Source organism: Sander lucioperca, chromosome 19 (genome assembly GCF_008315115.2).
Source record: "Sander lucioperca isolate FBNREF2018 chromosome 19, SLUC_FBN_1.2, whole genome shotgun sequence".
In the NCBI taxonomy this organism is placed as follows: domain Eukaryota; kingdom Metazoa; phylum Chordata; class Actinopteri; order Perciformes; family Percidae; genus Sander; species Sander lucioperca.
In genome coordinates this window covers 13156756-13176383 of record NC_050191.1, presented here as the reverse complement: position 1 = coordinate 13176383, position 19628 = coordinate 13156756, and positions in this window count along the sequence as shown.

Sequence of the window (19628 nt, the reverse complement as noted above, 5' to 3'; positions counted from 1 at the left end):
TTCCAATCCCTTCCTTTCATTTGTCTAACTTTTTTCTCCATAGCTTCACTTTCCTCCATTTGTGTTTCTTTCTCTTTCTAACTCTCTCGCCCAACCATAATAAAGTAAACAGTGGGTTTTGTAACCAGTAAGCTCAAAATTAGGAGTAAGCCCTAAACTGTGGCTTTGCCTATCTTCATTGAGCCATTCAAAACAGGCAGAAAATCCACACTGATCATATAAATCCCTGCGAGAGGAAAAACTCCATTTGGTGAACTTCAAATATAAATAAATTAAAGCTTTACACAGCAGCCTCACATTTCTTCCTTCGGGGAAATTAATATTTGCACACAAAATCATAGACTTAAAACTAGGCACGAAGTAAAGACGCATCATAAATCTGGCTAAAGACAGGGGGAGATTAGGCCCATTACAAACTTCAAAAGTAATGTTTTCTCTGAAAGTTTCCATACAGTTACAATGTAGGTGCATGCATTAGATGTGCCGTACCCAGTATAACCTAAAAGCAAATGTTGCCCTGCTTTTTACTGGCACTCTTTGAAGTTTGTTATGAATACATCTCATTAATGAATCAAAATTACAAGGACATTTGTGTTGAAAGATGACAATTGATAACATACGTTTGAGCCCAGGCATAATCATCCATCCATATTCATTAAAGTGAATGTTTCACAGATGAAGTCTGGCTTACACATGAAGAGAAACTGTTGAGGTATATTCATTTTAGGTATTAACAGGTTTTGAATAGTTGCTTAGCAACATGATCCATGGCCAGTGTTTTTTTTAAGAATCTGCAGCCTCTCAACTACAAGCTACTGTATAAACAGGAGTCCAAACTGTGGTCCAGCTGACAGAGAAAGTATGAGGTCACACGTCACTTTAATAACAGATGGACACCAAGACTAGAAATATGTCTACAGTCCATCTAAATAAAGTTGTTAAAGGGAATTGGAACTGGAAAAAGTTCCCTGTGTTTACAGAAAATACAGATGTTAGTGACAGGTCTTAACTTGACCCAGATGGGACCAAGAGGAAGATGGGCCCCATAAACACTTCAACACCCAGACAGCACTTTTTACACCCTGGAGAAAACAAAGCTGATAGTATGCATCCACAGTATCTGACCCAAATTGCTGAAAATGAAATGAGATGAATTAGGAATAATATATAACAATAAAAGAGTATTATAGCTGTGGTCATTTGGAAACTTTTGGAGAACTACATTCCTATATTTGGAGTTTTTTTCATTTAATTGGTAACGAGTGCACACAGCAACATTTGACGCAGTTTTATTGCACAAGTGCAGAAGCGGTTTCCAAATATTTGCAAGAACCAAAAAAAAAATGTATCAATTTATTTGCGACAGGTCAAAATCAGCTGCTGAAACTGATACAAACAACTGTTTTCTATGTGCTTTTGAAATTGTGCTGGACCTAAAGCTGAAGCTGATCTGCATAATTACTCAACACATGAAAAGTCACACAGGCCCAAGTCTAACAATTATAAATAAAGCCTGAGATACTGACATCTTTTTCATTCCACTGTAACTCTACCTCTCTTTATCTACCTCCAACTCTTTCTGTTCCTATCTGTCTTTAGGTTTGCTGCAGTGTTCGCCACCTGTATTATGTTTCAGCTGAAGTGTGCTGCTGATATAGGCCATCAGTGACTTTAGTAACAACACCCAGCTGCCCCGAGACCGGCCCCCCCAACACACACACACACACACACACACACACAGCTGTAACAGAACTCCAGATCTAAGATATGCGAGAGAGAGAGAGAGAGAGAGAGAGAGAGAGAAATGGCTTGAAATGAAAACCATCACATCAAGTCTGCAATATTTGATATTAAAATTATTCAATTAAAATAGATTACAACTTACAATACTTACATTACTTACAATAGTTTACAACTTAAACACAGCTTAATACATTGTATTTAAAACTATAAAGTTTATCGATTAACCTTCTATATATATTATGGATTATTCTTGATATAAGGTTTCAACTGATGGTTATTTCTAATTGTTTTACAGTTAATTAATTGGTCATTAAGTCTAGGGCTGGGCGATATGGAGAAAACCAAATATCACGATATTTTTGACCAAACACCTCGATATCGATATTGCGACGATATTGTAGGGTTGACTATTGGTGCTTTCACAAAATATTTAAACAATGAGATTTGTGATAAATAATCATCAGTAATGTGGATACATTGACTAGGTGGGTAAAGGCAAATAATAGAACTGCGAGAACAGTCTGGTGGGTTCAGAAAATTACATCACTTAACTGTGATGCAGCCTTTAAAACCAGGATAAGTCGACACTGACTAAGCAAGAAAACAAAGGTCGTATGAACATGTGTGAGATGACGCTGGTGAGAATGTATGGCCCAGGTCTATATGTGGCCTGGATACACGAGAGCCAAGGAGAAAGCTGGATGAAGAGGGAGGAGGGTTCTTTATTTTAAGCATTGTTCCCCTGCGCACTTATCACCAGGATGTGATTTAGAGACAAATTTCTAGCTGAGCTTCACTGCTCATAAAGACCTGTCGTGAGGCTTATGAAGCACTGTAAAGTTTTTTTACATTGCATTGCTGACGGATACAGATGAAAAATTCTGAAAGTACAGCTTTGGATCAACTGATATTCTCAACTGAGATTAATTCACAACAAAAGAAAAATATCTTTGTAAATTTAAGAGACACCAGTTACAAAAACAAAGCCATATAAAAGAATGTTGCAGTGCTGGAATTTACAACTGTCTGATAGTTTACCAAATTGCACCTGTGGACTGCTCAATACAGTGCAACTTCCTAAAGTACAATTCATTCACATCAAACAGGATCACACACACACACACAGCACAAGAACTCCACTCATGCAGATGTAAGAGGCTATTTATACATCACTTCCTTTTATTTACCCAGCTCATTGTTCAGACCACATCTGCTGAGGGCCAAGGGCACAATGGCCAGTCCATATAGCTGACCACACACACACACACACACACACACACTGCATTGCACTATCTTTGTGGGGACCCGTCATTGACATAATGCATTCCCTAGCCCCTTACCCTAACCTTAACCATACAGGGGTCCAGCATTTTGGCCCCACAAAGCTGTCGGGACCCCACAAGTATACTGGACTCCCAGTTTTTGGACCCCACAAATATAGTTAAACAAGAACACACACACACACACACACACACACACACACACAGTTTGGCCCTGCAGCACAAATACTAAGGCAGCAGTCAGACACAAGCCAGCATTCAGAAATATCCACTGCTTTTGTTCTTAGTCCGAGAGACAAACTCCAAAAGCTGATACCACCTGTTACACAGCCTGACATTCTTGCACACCCACACCCCCTCCACACACACACACACACACACACACACACAAACACACACAGACACACACACACAGGAGCACCCACCTACAAACAAACACAAGTCACACACACACACATACGCATATCCACACATGCATTAATTTGTTTGTTAATTCACACACGCCTGCAGACAAACCTGCATAGACGCCGTATGTTAGTCCTATTGGCACAGTTGGACATTTGGCTAAGTGCTGGAGATGACAGCTCATTACAGCCTGTCTGTTTCTTGTCAGCTTTAATACAACAGGAAACCAGTTAGGGGCTTTAAAAAGCCACTGGACAGCTCATAACCTCCATGGCCCAGAGGCTGTCGGCTCACAGCTGAAGAGCAAGCACAGCACATCAGACCACATGTCACATACACATAAAACAACAAGTCTGTTCGCTGCATAAATCTTGTAGGATCGACTGAGCTCCTAATAAAAACACACACAAGACATGCAATGACCTTCAATTCCCGTAATTCTAAAAACTTTGCTGTCACTTTTAGCCATTTACTGTTTGTTATTTCCTATGAGGACAGGAGCTGCCCAAAATGGCCCCTGCGGGGTAAACAGATCAGATCATTATCTTCCCAACTCTCCACCAGCAGGCCTCAGGGGTACAGTGGTGGGGCAGACTAGGGGTACAGGAAACCACTATGGGTTTCATTCTCAAACCACTAACTCAACCATACCACCACAGATATCCGTAAATTAGTTCCAGGTACACAGTAACATGTAATAAAAGTCTGCAATTTTAGGTACAGTAGTTTACACCCTCTACAAGTTATTAAACTGCAAACAAATTTGACTTTACTTATAGGCCTATTTCTAAAATTGTTGAGATAAAAGTTAGTCTAAAAAGTGGAATAGAGCGACAATGTCAGAAAAAGACACAAAACCCTTCAAAATAAATGTGCAGTATAAGCAAATACAATCTCAGCAATGGTTTATGCAGGAAATATCTTAAAATGACTGCTGTATAAGCTGAAGTCAAATCAACAACAAATGAGCAATGAAGTATCTGAGGAGAGAATAATCCATACAGCAGTGTATATAACATTTCCTCAGTAAACACACTTTAACACAAACACACACCAGGGCTCTTCCTATCTCCCTTCGGGCCATATTAATGCTGATTGGTGGTTTGAGGATAAAAACACATCCTTCGTGTTTTCATGAGGCTGCTGTACTATGTAGCTGATACTGCAGAATAGAGGCTGCTCCTGATTTTTCCTCTCTCTACATATTTTCTCCTCTGTACAGGAAACGGCTTTTTGTCATCACCACAAATAAATGGTGTTTGTTTCCTGTCTTTGACTGGGGATTTTTCGGTCCATTTGGCAGCAGCGTGACAGATCTTGGAGCAGACATGTGATACATGTTTTTCTTAGCCAAGCAAACTAAAAAAAACATAGGCTGGAGCTGATATTTACAGAACAGTTTAAACACACCAATGGCTGCAATTTAAGCTTAGGAGATTTTTTTCCCATTTACCCAGGAACAAATTGTTCTGGGTAAAGAACAGGTGTGAAAAACACAAACTTAACATTCAAACACTTTTTGACACAGTAAAACAAATCAACCTGCACTTTTAACACAACCTCAGTGCAGAAATGTGTTTTCAATTCAGTTTCACATCTGAAACAGGTGTTAGAAGTGGGTGTGGGTGGGGAGAGCCAAAACTAATAGCATAATAAAAACATCATGAAGCTCATTCAGAAAGCAAATGTCTAACCATCTCTTCTAATCCTCTGCTTATCTGGGCACCCACACTGCTATAGCCAAGCATTCAGAAGGGGTCAGACCCCTGCCCCACTCCAGACGGGGGTTTCCCTGCCATACGCTGCACAGCAATGAAACAAAGCCATCATACTGGGGCCGGTGGGGGATGTTGGGGGAGCATGCATGGGTGCAGGGTGGGGTGTAAGGAGGGCAGAAAGTGAGAGGAACAGCTGCTGAGTGGGAGAGTTGAATGAGGGGGAGGACACACGAGAAAAAGAAAGCCGGAGGAAGGAGGGGGAAGTTCTCTCTTTTCTCTTTCAGTCAAATAAATTACTTTTATGTTTGCGGCCTGTTCAGGCTATATTACCGTTAGGGTAAGAACCCCCTCTGGTCTTTTTAGGAATACACAAATTGACAAGCGCACAATGACACAGTTTATAGCTATATAAATATCTCTCCACAATATTGGCTCAGTTTGTCTCAAAACGCTTTACCACACAGACCTGCTGGCATACTAACGTGCACGCACTCAACACAAACATTCACAGTCTAAATGTCTTACTTTTACAGATTCTCCTGTCCCTCCGTCTCTAAGGAATTCTCCTTATTAGAACCAGTGTTTCACTCCATGGCTGAACTTGAAGAGTGCTGACAGACCTGCTAAACACAGCGATGGAGATGACAACTAGGAGCTACTGTTAAGTCAAGAGCTGGAGGCTGGCAGTGTGTGTGTTAGTGTGTGTGGGTGACAAGGTGCTACAGGTCAGACTTTAACATTTACTCCTGTTTTAAATCCAGGTTTCATTTCTGTAGCTAATTTTTCATTATTATCTTATTATGCTTTTTTTTGGATATTCCCCACCTTTTAGTGTGTTATAGTTTTTTGTGTATGTAATAGATGTATAAAGTTAAAAAAACACATTTCACTCCAAATGGAGCTTTCTCTCCCACAGACAGCACTTTTTCTCAACTGCCTGAAACGCCTCGCCCACATTCCTGTTTGAAATTCCTTAATTAGTGATGTCACTGATTGAAAAAGCCAGCTCAATTTTTCATATGTGCTGCCCATAGGTGCTGCCTGAGTGACCGCCCAGTGGCTTCTTTGAATGTGGATGACCAATCACAACAGAGTGGGCCAGCTGACCAATCAGAGCAGACTGGGCTTTTCGGGAAGGCGGGCCAAGACCTCAGACAGAGTGTTTCAGGCAAATGAGCTGCAGCAATGGGCAGTATGAGACACAAAACCGTGTTAACCTATTCTAGTAGACCCCAAGAGTACAAATATGACGCTGAAAAGAAGTGTATTTCAGTGTTTCCCACAGATTAGAAAGCAATTTGTGGCACGCGGGGGGGGGAATACTTATTTTCGTAACAATCACGTATCAAAAACTGAGGAGGACACACTGTTGGATGCTGTCCTCCTTTCCTACTCTTGCAGCTGAACGAATACGCTGTGTGTTTTAAATAGCGTTAAAAAAAACGCAATATGTGGCGGCCAGTGTTGATTGTATGTCACACCGCCACAAATTAGTCTATGTGTGGGAAACACTGGCTCTTTAAAAGGTACCCCGTGGAGTTTTTAACCACTAGTGGTGCTACGGAGCAAGGTTTTGATAAGGGGGTCCGGTTATGTTTGTATTTTAAGCTTTTCTGGAAAGTGCATGAGCATGCAGGTGGCACAATATACATTCTTGCAGATTATTTTCGTGTTATACAACAGTTGTTGGCGGTAATGAACCAAGAAAAATGAAGAGCTCATTTTCGTCTCCACCAACACCTGAGGGAAATATCTGGCTCTTTAGCTGCTAAATGCTCCACTATGTTCACCAGCTAGTCACTAACTGTGTCCATCTGTTGTTTGTTGCTTGGTAAGTAGCAGTCTACAGTGGGTTTTTAGAGCGTTTTAGCTGAAAACAGCTGCCTGCTGCATATCAATAAATTAAACTTCTCTTTGTATCATCATAAAAATTGCTTCAAAAACTTCCAAAAGGGCACTACTAGCGACACACTGGTTGTCAACGTCTATATAGGCATTTTTATTTATTCACCTTTGTTTCAATCTATTCATAAAACTAAATTACGCTTGCAAGTCAATAAGAAAAGCGGTGTCGTCCTTTACCCATCATGGCAGCTAACACATTAGCGCTCAAGGCTAATTCTCAGGAACATGTTACCTCATAAATTTACATCATCATTATTGTTTTCATGCTTTGGACATTAACATGTGATAAAACAACATCCTCATTCCATTGCCCCAATTACCTTTGACAACTTGTTGCTAGTTACCTGACTGTTTCTAAGAAACAAAGCAATGATGTACAAGTATGCAAGCTAGGGGGTACACAGCAAGGCACACTTCATACACCCATCCTGTATGGACAGTTGGTCTGAGTGGATGTTTGCGTTAGTACAGCCTTTGGCGACATCCAAATACAGCTGCTCACTCAACTCAGCCTGTTGCTATAACACCAGTCAGCAAAGGAAGACAGTGGAAACAGATTTGCAACTGGAGGACCAAAACTAAATTTATTTGGGATATTTTTGGTTACATAAGGCAAGCTGGTTAGTCTCTATTTTAATACCGAAGCTAAAAAAGTTTGTTGCGATTCACCAACATGCTCACCACAGCTTTTTATTTTTGTTAGCATTTAATAGGCTGCATGACTCTCATCCGCTCTCACTCGTCTTCTCTTGCCCTATGCCTCTTTCACTTGGCAGCGCCTTTCACATGTACATTAAAATGAATGGAGGCCATAAATAGTGCAGTGTAGTTGGGGGGGACTGTAGACATAACAAAATCAGGGAGGAAAGAAGCCAGCCACATAAACTGGGCCTAGGGGAGTACACTGGGAGGAGGGAGAGCGGCGCGGTCGCCAACAATGGCACACATTCACATTCTGGTTCAACCTCATTATTTAGCAGTCCTAAGTGGAACACCATTTGGTGCAAGAATTCAATTCTTGTATTCAAATTAATGAAAAGGTGCAGTGAATATGAAAAACTCTCTACCAAATGAACTGCATCATGAGTAGCATAAACAACAGATGGGTGACTGGGAACTGGAATTAGTGTGGCATCTTACAGCTGGAACACACCGGGCGCGTAAGTGTCGCGTAGCGTAGATATGTGCCTGATTGTGCGCCTGGCCATTCATACCGGACGGGTTTTTCTACACGCCGATCACAAAGCAATCCATCTCCTGTGTGTGTGTGTGTGTGTGTGTGTGTGTGTGTGTGTGTGTGTGTGTGTGTGTGTGTGTGTGTGTCACTATCCCTGTCCGTCCGTCTGTCTCTATCCGTGTGCCTGATCGCGTCTCGCTCTGTGAAATCAAGATCAATCACCATGCACCTAGGTGTTTCATTTTTAATGTGTTTTATTTTTGTAAAGTATCCGGCTGCACCGTGGTCTTCCTGTATGTGATATTACCTGCCTGGCTTGACACATGCACTCGCATCTCGCGGAAGAAATAGAGGGGACCCGAAACTATCGCTGCAGCGGGCACGCGCCCGGTATGAACAGACAGATTGGATAACATGAAATAAAAATAGCTGCGCTACGCTGCTATACGCGACGCTTATGCGCCCGGTGTGTTTTGGCTGTTATGCATTAGCACCAAACACTGGCACTGTTATGAGTCACTAAAATTCCCATGTCCCTCCCACAGCTTCATCTCAGAAGTGGGTCATCGGACTTTAATCTGTCTTATTTATACTTGATGACATCTCAGGTTTGAGGTTAACCAGTGACTAGCCTCGTTTTGCCAGACCCTCCTCCAAAGTGCGCTGGAGGAGAGTCTGGTTACTCCACATACACTCTGGTTTATTGGCATTTAAACCAATCACAACCGTCTTGTGCGGTGCTAAGCACCGGAGAAAAGCCACGGTGCCGCTGCAAAATAGGCTCGGAAGGAACTTGTTTTGGTGGAACGTGTACGTTTAAAAGTTGTTTTAGATACAGATAGTCTAGCTAGCTGTCTGGATTTACCCTGCAGAGATCTGAGAAAAGGTTAACCATAGTCCTCATAAATTTACTGGAGTTTAAAATGGCAACACAAATGAAGCCCAAGCCAAAGGATATCCGGCCTAAATCAAGTCAAGTCAAATCATCTTTATTTGTCAATTTCTTCACATATACTAGACATGCAGAGGAATTGAAAGTTCGTTTCTCACCATCCCACGGTGAAGAAGAAAAAATGCACAACAGATAAGACAAGACATTCCTACCACAAAAAGTGCTCAACAGATAGACAGATAGATTTTTCATAACACTAAAACAAAACAATAAAACAATAAACGGCAACAATATCATAAGACAAGATCACAAGACAAAAACACAAGAATGTCACAAGCAGCAAACATTGTTATATGATGTGGTCTGGTAGTGCAGAAAGGTGTGCAAAAATGCAAATGAGTGATATCCGGCGGATTTTCCGGCGACAAAGGAGCAATCTCGGAAGTGGAACGTCAAGGATATAGATTAACCAGTGACTGACCTGCCCGAAAAGAGAAGAACACAGGGGGGATTTCATAATTCACGAAATTATCACAGAATGGAAAGAGCTAAGATTTTGAAAAGAAAGAAATGGCGACTATAGTCCCTCTTCCTAACCTCCTCGTCTTTATCAAAAGATTCCCACTGCCAATGTAGGGCTGAGGGGATATCTAAATAAAACTAAAGGAATATTTTTCCACCGCAAAATTCAACTCCACATAGTTTCCCATTTTATCAAGCTGATAATCTTAGCAAGGAATCTGCCCAACTGGCATAAAAATGCAACTGGTTGTCATGGGACATTCTCTGGCTTTAGTGAACTGGTGACCCCTGACCCATCCCGGCACTCTTCTTCCTCTTCTTCTCTTTTTCAGCCAGCAGGAAAAATCCGATGCATCGTTACAGGACTGTTTCACTGAGCAACGTGATTAAGTGAGTAAAAAAAGCCCCATGAGGGTCAGTTCTCAATATGGACTTGGGAATTTGACTTTAAGCTGCTCTATTGCACAAGAAGAACAGCTATTAAATTAAAATGACAATTGAAAATGAAATAAGTCAGTGAACACGGTAAGGCTGCGGTGAGGTAGATGGTCATCCATTATATTCAAGACTGGAAGCGAAACTATGCACCCTCCATCACACATTACATACAACCTAGCCACTAGTCCGTTTACTTAACGTTTAACCAAGCACCACATTGTGTTTATATCTGTAATATTGGAGGCAAAGGACGTACAAATAGGGATCCCAGAAACTACAACAACAATAATCTTCTTTACAAGACTTAACTTCTCGGCCCATCATTTTGTCTTCACGAAAGATCTTCCAGGCAAATATCACCCTCATTTGCATAAAACAAAAAATTCTCTCATGAGCCTTCCTTTTGTTTCACGTTGTTGGGCCGTTCCACGTCCTCTTCTATCTCACAATTCTTTGAGAGCTGATTCACTCGCATTCCACAGAAAATAAAAAAAGAGAAAACTTTGCATTGCTTGCGTCCTTCACATAAGTCAAATTGTACTAAAATCATCACAGCATTAAGATATGAAATATGTTTCATGTTGTTTTTATAGGCATTTTATCTATGTTATGTTCTGTAATGAGTGTTGGTTGATTAGAAGGGAAGCACTGTAATGTCCATGATTTTAGGGATGAATAGATTTTACCTTGAACAGAAAGGCGACAAAAGGTAGACAGACAGACACACACACAGACACACAGACACACAGACACACACACACACACACACACACACACACACACACACACACACAGCAAAGTACCACTAGCCACTTGATAAGCAGGTGTTTACATGCCCATTATACAGAATTAACTCTCCACTGTGCAGCGAGTGCAGACCGGAGCTCTGATGGCAGTTGGGATACACTCAGCAAAAAACACAGAGCACCACATTCAGCCCTTCATAATGTTTACAGACTCTTAGTGGGCAGTAGCTATGTTTCCAGCCACACGTTTTTATCCGAATTAAGTGATATCGAATGAAAAATGCCTTATGGAAACAGTAAAATTCGATTGATTTTCATGAATATCGACTCAAAGGAAATACGTTCGGTCTCATCGGATTTTATCTTGATCGATATACGGCTTATGCGATAAACGCTGATGGAAAAGTTATTTGCTGAATAAATAATGAATTGTGATTAAGTTTTAGGTCATTTTATGGTTGTAACCCGCCACAAAACGAAGAAGAACAAGTTTTACTTAATTTCCGCCCAGTATTTCCGCTCTGTTTGCACACATGGCGGGTGTCAACAAAGACAGATGTAAGTGGACGAACGAGGAGACGAGAGACTTTTTGAATTTAAATTATGAGCAAAATATAACGGCATTTACGTGCATCTGCATCATCATAGCAATGTGTTGATAGCGTCATTGTTTTCTTATTATAGCTTGATATGTCGCTATCAGCTGACACATAAGCACTATTACAACTTGTGCAATATTGATCATTTGTTGGTAGATGGCGCGATCCATTTTGTCTAGCAAAACTTTGTTCGCAAATGTTTGCTTGAATGTTGTGCGATTCAGTGCGAAAATGAATGGAAACACCTTAAAATGTCTCAAATCAATTCGATATACCAATCTGACCGCAAAACAGCATGTGACGTCATTACGCACAGGTTTTTATTTGCTTTAAAGCTGTTGGATGGAAACACACTTTCACCATCTTTATTCGCATGAGTTTTTTTACCGAACTTCAGATAATTCGATTGACAAGTGGATGGAAACTTAGCTAGTAATAGCGTCTACAGCCACAGCACAATATCAGACTCTCATATATAGCCACTACTATTAGGATTCCTTTCAGGCTATCTGGAATTAGCCTGCTGGGTTAAGAGCAGGAGTATTTCAGTCTCACCCTGCCCCTGACCTCCGACCTTTTAGCCTTTAGTTTACACGGCCACAACCTGCAGGGAGCAGTGAGAGGCAAGTGCATGGGCAAACACGTCTCAAGGAGGGTGCAGTGACACCATGCAAAGAGTTGCTTTGGTTCTTTGCATCACCCTGTTTTTTAATTTTTCAGATTCCCCATGTGCTTTCCGTATAACAAATGTGTGTTAAAAGAATATTATATTATTCCTCACATGTGTTAAAAGAATATTCCTCACATTCTTCTTTTTTGTGAAAACCTGGCGCCTACATTACCCACAATGCAACCTCGATCGCTGACAGTTCGACCTGAAGTTTTCTGATGTTTTATACTTGTGGCGGCTGATGGCTAATCAGCGTAAAATTGGTAGACTTCCCCCCTAAGTAGGGTTGGGTACCGAAACCCGGTTACATTATGGATCCGGTTCCTATGCAAACGGTAGTATTTGGACCGGATTAGAACGCAAATTTCGGTTCCGACTGAAATATTTTCTCTCTGTCGCTCCGGACAGCGGCAGACTCTTTTTTCTTTCTCCCTTTTCTGCCGAGTGGCGCACATGCCCACCCGCGGTGTGAAGCGCTCTGAAACGGACATAAAAATATCACACTTTCTCTGTAGTCTACTGTTAGCTAGCTATCGTAAATGTAGGCTACTTTTAAAATGCCATGTTTTCCCTCTGGGCTCACCAAAACGGACGTAAAGGCATATTAACCATTCACTGCACGTGATCGCTAGTAAACATATTACACTTGCTCTGCTAGTCTATCGTTCAGGACAAGACCCTGTAGCCTGGTGGTGTCCAGGCCTCTTGGACACCATCTGAGAGAGTTTTCTCCTGTGCAGGACATGCCATAAGTCAGGAGAGGTGTAGTATCTCACCAGAGAAGGCAAGTATGGTCATTTTTCTGCAAAAGAACTGCTAAAGTTTGAAGCTGGTTGGCATACCAACTCAACAACATTTATTTTGTTGTTACTTGTTAATAGTGTAACTGTTATTTGTTAAATTATTGTAGTTATGTGTTAGGTGACTTAGGTTTACTTATTATATATTTAAGTACTTTAAAACGTTAATATATTGTTAAATTGAAATCATTTTCAATTTAAAAAAAAACTCCATAAAAGAGACTTTCTTTGATGTCATTTTTCAGTTTTTCAAGAATCGGTTAGGAATCGGAATCGTTTTAAAAGTACCGGTTTGGCATCGGAATCGTAAAAATTCAAACGGTACCCAACCATACCCCTAAGGGCAAAATACTTAAGTAATGACAGGTTATGAGATGATAAAACATTTAAAATAATTAAACATGGAATATGCAGGAAAACAGGCAAATACAATGCAACTATAGAGGAATTGCATTACAAGCTTTGTCCATTCTGACACTGCATAACATGCCCGAGTGGTTAGCAGTATCTTACCTATGGGTATTGTAATTTATACAACTATAAATCTTTGCAGAGTGGCACTTAAACAAATCTAAGCAACTACTATCTTGGTAATCTTTCTCTTAAGAACAGCTCTTGTTCAACCAGGTGGGTATGAAAAGCTATTCTGAAAGCATTCATTAAAATATTTTCTAAGGTTACCATTTTAAATGTTAAAGTCAGTGGGCCAAACTTTCCCTGTCCTCGTCACAAACCTTGTAATTACGTGAAACATGTTTTTACAGCAGATCTCTAAAGTACTTTAAGTGGTGGGTAGTAGTATAGAAAAAGCTTGAGGACACATATGCACTTAAAGCCCAGCCTATAGGTATGTCTGCTGGAATGTTTTTCCCTGCTAAACAAATATTGACAGCAGTGTGTTATCAGAGGCGCAGGATAAGTCGTAACATACACACAAATATGCCTATACCCACACACGCTTCATTTCACATCTTAAGGGGATGTGTGCATGTAATCAGCAGGTTTCATATGTGTTCCTTTGACAGCTCAAGTCTAGCCATTTTCACTGATTCAAACCGCCCCCCCAACACACACACACACACACACGCACACACACACACACACACACACACGCACACACACACACACACACACACACACACACACACTGTTCACTCCAATAGAAAGTACAGGGCAGTACTAAAAAATGTAACTTTTTAGATTAGATTCAACTTTATTGTCATTGTGCAGAGTACAAGTACAAAGACAACAAAATGCAGTTTGCGTCTAACCAGAAGTGCAAAAAAGCAGAAAAGTGCAATGTGATATACAAAGTATAGACAGGTGGTGCATAGGCACTTAGAAAAAATAGTTTTCAAAAATCCCACTGTCAACACAAGCGTCAAATGGGTTGAAACAAGGTATAAAAACATGGTACACGATGCAAAACCAGACATTAAAAAAGAAAATCCCAAAAACAGATTAAGTCTGCTAAAATTGTGTTGAAAGTAGTTGCTTGGTAGTCACCTCTGTTTTGTGGGACTAATGGTGGCCAGAAAGCAGAAGGCATTAGGAGTATAGGATGACGATTGACGAATATTTTAAAATTTGTAGTTCCCATTTATGTGCAAGTTCATTAGATGAGTGTGTGTGTGTGTGTGTGTGTGTGTGTGTGTGTGTGCGTGTGTACATGAGAGTCAGTACAGATCAGGCCAAGGTTCCCTATGTGGGTTATCTGTATTTAGCCCCAAGGTAAGGAGGTTGGGTTAGTTTTACATCTAGATCAGGTCTTGGCAGAGGACAGTCTCCTTTTTTCACTTTGAGAGAATTGTTTATCCTCTAATCTCATAACTGCAGTGAACAATAATGCTGTATGTAGTTAAACACTTCAAATAAAAACTTAGCAGCCTGAAGCTATGTAGGCAATCCAGCCTTCAAGACCTGGAAAAAAAAATTGGGTTTTGAAAAGGAAGTTCCTCCAACAGCCTGTCTCACAGTAACACAACAGTCCAAAAATATCTGTGCAGCACAAAGCAGGTCTCTGCATGTCTGTCTGCTGCTCCAGTCTGGGCCACGGAAATATGGGCTGGACCTGGAGACACATGAGCAACCGCAAACGTGCATCCACGCACACGCACCTTAGTATATGACAGGAAACACATGGCGATATCAACATCAACCTTTTGTCCTCCATCATACACACACACAGACGTAAAGTGGCGATAAACCGTTGATTTTGGAAATTATATCAGGAAGCACAAGCACAGCAGCTCATCCATCTAGGCAATATTTTTAAAACATATACATGTTTGATCAGAACCTACCAAAAATGTGTGTTTCATAAAATCTTTTCAGTAAAATGTATTTGCACCTTGTCACAGATCAATGAATTTAACCAGGAATGATGCTGAAACACTGCAGACCTCGTCTCTACATTTCTACCTATGATGCCGGGCTGCACCTTGTATGGCTGCCACACAGCTTTGCATGTGAAAGGGCTTGCTTTGCATGTCGGTGCAGATCGGCGGTATTGTTTGCATCTCCACTCACGACAGGTAGTGAGAAAATGACAGGTGTTTTAATGTCTGATAGAGGCGGCAGTACGTGTCTTAATGCAGACATTTCTACCGAGACAAGTTCTATGAAAAGCTTTTAATAGAAGGGTTGTGCTAAGGCTTCTGACACACTTTTCATTCAAGGTTAGCAACACTCTATAGAGAAAACTTTTACGCCTCACACAATGCAGGGATTTTGTAAAGGAGTGTGCGTCCTGTGTCTGTATGCATCTATGAAGAAGCTAAATTTAAAGCTGGATGACCTGCTTGTTAGCACAGCTCACTTCCTTTTCCTGTATGACGAGCAGGAAAGGGTCATTCAGCTGTGCAGCTGAAACCAGGGTTGTCTGATTGAGACTAAATAAGGTGATGATAGATGTGCAATAATGTGGCGGCTTCCCAGGACTGCATTTTATTCCTGCTCGTCTCACTAGTATTACAGCATTGTTGATACCCCTACAAACAGGGCTTTAAATTGACACCCGCCAACCTGCCAAATGCAGGTTGGTCTCGGTTCGAAGCGTGTGTGTATCGCACGGTTCGTCAGTACACTGTTAATGTGCACTAACCACTTACTGCCGTAGTGCCCACTTTCGACACCTATGTTAAAATACTTACTGGAAACGACCATAGACAGTATATAAACGACGAGGGGGATGAGCGTGACGAACGCAACACGTGGCAGCTGAGTGGACGAACGTGTCACGTGGTTCTTGCTGCTCCCGAATTTCAAAACAGACTCTAATGGCGTCTCGTTCTGAATACGATCTCGTATTTTACGAAAATAGTTCACCGAAACATGTTTCTGAAAACATTTTAAGCGAGAAATAGGCCATACAGTTGTTGAATCTGTCTGCTTTTTTGATCGACAAAGGTCAGTTTAAAATATTTTCGTCATATTTTGAGAGCCGCCAAGCCGACCGCTCCTCAGGTGGAGTGTGGAGTGCTGCTGCTGCAGGTCAGGTCACATGCAGAAATGTCAAGTGGGAGAAATGAGGAAGGCTGCCCAGAGTTGGAGGATGCGCTAGCGTCGTATATAGTCTGGTGTGTGGGAACATTTTGGATTTCATGTTACCTATGATGACAGTGGAAATAAAACAATAGATAGAACTGCCACTGTGTGCATGTATTGTGCAACATGCATTCAATATGCTAATTTTAGCTATATATTATATGCTGAAGTATATTTCTGGAGTGTTAAAGATTAAAAGAAAAAATAACAAGAACCGTACAGAACCAAAAACCGTGACCCTAAAACCGTGATACGAACCGAACCGTGGATTTTGTGAACCGTACCACCCCTACTAGCCTTGTTGGCTGGTGATCAAAAAAGTTAATTTAAAGCCCTGCTTACAAACACTCATACATCATGCTTTAAGTTCTACGTAATGTGTTGAAGGTAAAACAGCAGAAAATGAAGTCTGTTTCGACTAACTTTTTTCTCTTCCAATCTTCCTCTTGCTCCCTCTCTTCTCATCCTCCTTTGCTCCCCCTCTCTTGTCCACACCTTCACGCCTCAGCTCCTAGATGTGACCTCCCAGCAGGGAGGACTGCCAGCAGCAGGTGAAAGATTATGACCCCCCACACAAAGACTCACTACCCTCCTCCTGCGGGGCAGAGAGAGCTCAGCTCCAGCCTCAAGCAGGGATAAGAAAAACGGGGATATCACATCATAGTTTATCAGGGAGGGTTTCAAAACACTAAGGGTACATCCAATGGCCCTTATTTGATAGCTCCTTGACTCCACGGTCCTCAGCTGAACTGGAAGTTGTTCTGTCCTTCCTCGGTGAAGGCCATCTCAAAGCTCTTATTTCTGCCCCGAGGACCAAGAAGCGAGCATCGAGGCGTGATCATCAAGGAGCTATAGGCGAGGATACACAACGTAGCCTTCCCAGAAGCCGTGCAGCTGAAGGAGTTGCTAACTCCGCCCAAACAGCTGACAAATTAATGTGACACTTTAGAGGAAAGGACGTCTCATCCTTCCAAAACTCATTTGCTCGTTGCCTCTCTCCTCCCGTGAAGGGAGGCAAGTGGAGGACTCAACAAGGCAATTTAAGCAAAATGAGATGCAGCTCATCAACAGGTAGCTTTTTGTGGAAAATAGGAGATTCAGCAAATCCCATCATCAAACTGCCTTCATTTTGCTACTACAATTAAGGTGGCCATGAACTGAAACTGAAGAGCTGATATGGAAACAATAGAGAAAATAAGTCATTTCCGGTTTGCCTCTTAAAATAAACCATAATTTTCTTGTGAACTCTCCTTTCAATCTATTGTTATTGTAGTATGAGTCTCACAAAACGTACTGTAACTGCTCTAGTCATCCAATATGCTCCAGATATGTATCATGCCACATCTGAAAGCACAGTTGGGTCTCTTCCGCATGCAGTGTATTTGAACTCTGCATGCTATCTGGAACTGCTTTAGGCAGAACAGATAAAAGGGTTGGATCACACTGGACATCAGGATGACATATTAAAAAGCCATATATATATATATATATATATATATATATATATATATATATATATATATATATATATTCATTGAACACAGGCATATGTATATACATACACACACATACACACTTAACTGTTTTTCATACAAACCATCGCCATCAAACACAGTGCTGCACACTTGCGCACACACCACCTGGACCTCAATATAAATAGGGCAGGTTGTGGAGTGATTTAAGATCATCTTAAAGAGAGAGTAACGTGATACAGCGTGGCACCAAATACATCCTGTGGAGCCATCAGTCTGAAAGACCTCCAGTTAAAACATCATTCAGAAGACAGAGAGAGAAAGCTACCTGACAGCTGCAGCTTATCATAAATACGGTTTTGTTTCAATGTGACAAAATGAGTACAGTAGGCGGTTTGAGGCAATGGTACACAAGGACATGTGTCACCTCTGAGTTTCCACAGAAATGATATCCTAATTACATGGTAAGATCTTGTGAGAATATATTTGCATACATTTGACTGACTCTTGTATTTCGAAATGCACACACACAGGGCCTACAGCCATGCAACTCTGCGAGACTTTACTTTGAGCAAAATGCAAAGGCAAGCATGCTAACATGCTCACAATGACAATGATGGTTGGCTACCAAAACCCCTGTGCTAATATAGTTCATAAATGACCGGTATCTACCTGACCGAATGACAACGCAGATTTCGTTGCCTCATTTCGGTGGCACTTAAATGCACGCACTTCCTTCTGGTGCTTCGAAACGGACATTACAGGCAACAGAAGCATCACTGCACGTGATGCTAGTTAACATTACACAGGCAGCAGGTAACATTAGCCTACCGTTAGCTAGTAGCTGACTTAAACACGTTCTAACGCATAGCTTTATTTTAATTGTAAGGATCCCAACGTTGGGACACGCAACAGTCTGCAGCTAAAGACTCAGTGTAGAATAGCTGCATTTTACGAGACACCATGGCCACTGCCGTAGTTGTAGAAGAAACAAAACCAATGGGACTTAAACCATTGAAGATGTTCAATCAGCCAGATTAACTGAAAACTACTGTGTGGGTTTTCAGCAGAGGTGTCAAGTAACAAAGTACAAATACTTTGTTACCTTACTTAAATAGAAATTTTGGGTATCTATACTTTACTGGAGTAATTATTTTACAGCAGACCTTTTACTTCTACTCCTTACATTTTCACGCTATTATCTGTACTTTCTACTCCTTACATTTTAAAAATAGCCTTGTTACTCCTATTTCAGTTCGGCTTGTTTTCATTCCGGCTCGTCATCGTTAAAAAAACACACACAAAAAAAAAAAAAAACCTATCCAGATAAATTGCGCTATCCGGATAGAGTGAATTTGATTGTGGTTGGATGAGAAGTATAAACATATATAATTCCGACACCCTATTGGTTTGTACAAGATCCATCGCACCTGCACATGACACAAATCACGTCACACTCCAGCAAGGAAATAGCAGACGTATGTAGCCTAGTACGAAGATGTCCGTGGCAGAGACTCAAGAGAACTCGAGCAAAATGTCCCAACCAAGCATCAGTGAGGAGGTTGATAGCCAGGAAGACCAGCCAACCCTTCTACATCCCTGGCCGTACCTGGAAGAATTTTTCGAAATGGTTGGATGGAAAAACAACTCCTTTTGAATGCGCTGCAAGCTCTGCGCACCAAAGTACCACAAGCTAATTGTTTCCAAAACTCGCC